The sequence below is a fragment of the Lottia gigantea genome (assembly GCF_000327385.1).
Source record: "Lottia gigantea unplaced genomic scaffold LOTGIsca_2, whole genome shotgun sequence".
Taxonomy (NCBI): Eukaryota; Metazoa; Mollusca; class Gastropoda; family Lottiidae; genus Lottia; species Lottia gigantea.
Window position 1 is genome coordinate 2315100 of NW_008708400.1, and position 1685 is coordinate 2316784.

The following is a 1685-nucleotide window of genomic DNA, read 5'->3' on the forward strand; positions in this document are numbered from 1 at the left end:
AAAAAAAAAAAAAAGAATGGACATTTCGATAACAAACTGGGACTTTGCGGTAGCAAAGTCCCACAAAAAAAAAAAAGAAAAAAAGAATGGACATTTCGATAACAAACTGGGACTTTGCGGTAGCAAAGTCCCACAAAAAAAAAAAAAGAATGGACATTTCGATAACAAACTGGGACTTTTTGTTAATGTTAGTTATTTCCCATTAAATAGAAATGGATCTTTTAACCTCAGAAATTTTTTTCTCGCTGTCATGTTTTGATTTGTACATTGTACAGGTCCGGCAGAGAATGAGTTTTTGCAAATGTAGCAAATTGCAAAAGACCCCGAAAAAATCAACCTTCCCCGATAATTAGATTATGTGCAAGAACAGTCTAAAGTTGACAAATTTTCATTTTTTAGAAGATTCTAATACAGGAAGTGGACGTCATACGTCACAAATGAAAATATCAGCAGATAGCCAAGGTCAGTGACCTTTGATCTCGTAAAGGAGAAGGTCTAAAAAGGACAAGATCAAGAGATATACGTCATCAAAATGTCTAAATGCACACGACTATAAAACCGGAAGTTGACATAGGACAGCAAATATAAAAGTATAAATAGATAGCCAATGCCAATAACGTTTGATCCTACAAAGGTCAAGGTCAACAAAGGTCAAGGTCAAAAATTGAAAATTTTGAATTTCCAAAACCTGTTCCTTTTTTTGAACTATGAAGCGGAAACAACCGAAATTCTAAGACAAAGTGGCTCAAAATATGAGGTAATTGTATGCAAAGTTCCATTTTCAACAAATGTATATTTTGCGAATTATGCCCCTGGCCAAAAATGTCAATAATGAGTAATTTAACCCGGATGTGCCACGCCCACCTCAATTTTTTTTGCATAGGTTAATTGATATTCAAAATGTTACATTATGTTCCAAATGTCAAGCTCCTACATAATACAGGTCAAAAGATATAGGACAACAAAAGTCAACAAAGGTAAAAATCGAAAAATGAAAATATCCAAATGTAAAAAACCCGTTCCTTTTTTGGAACTATAAAGCTGACACAACTGAGCTGTTAACACAAACTGGCCAAAAGGATGAAGTAATTGTGTGCAAAGGACCTTTTTGAAAAAACGCATCCCCTGCGAATTATGCCCCTCCCTTTGAATGTAAACAATTAGTAATTCAACCCGGATGTGCCACGCCCATATAAGTTTTATTGTCATAGGTTAATTCATATTCAAAGTGTCTAGTTGTATTCCAAATATCAAGGTTATACATCAAATAGATCATAAGATATACATATACCAAGCTCAAAAAGACGCAAATATTGTAAAAAAAAACTCCAATTTGAAAAAATCACGAATTTCAATGTTGCTTTAAAATAACGATTGTTATATATCTATGTAAAGTGCATGAGAAGCACATTAGGAAACCGAAAAAATTAACCCTCTAGGTTAATTAGGTCACGTGCTAGAGCAGTCCAAAGTTGCGAATTTGGCTTTTTACAGATAGCTATAAAACCGGAAGTACATGTAGGAGGTCAAAGGTCAAAGAATCAAATGATAGCCAAGGTCAATGACCTTTGACCCTATGAAGGTCAAGGTCATCAAAGGTCAAGGTCACATGGTGTGATCGTTTAAAGCTTTAAAAAATTTCAACCGGAAGTTGCAAAAAAGCAAAAGCGAAATTCAAAATTCGG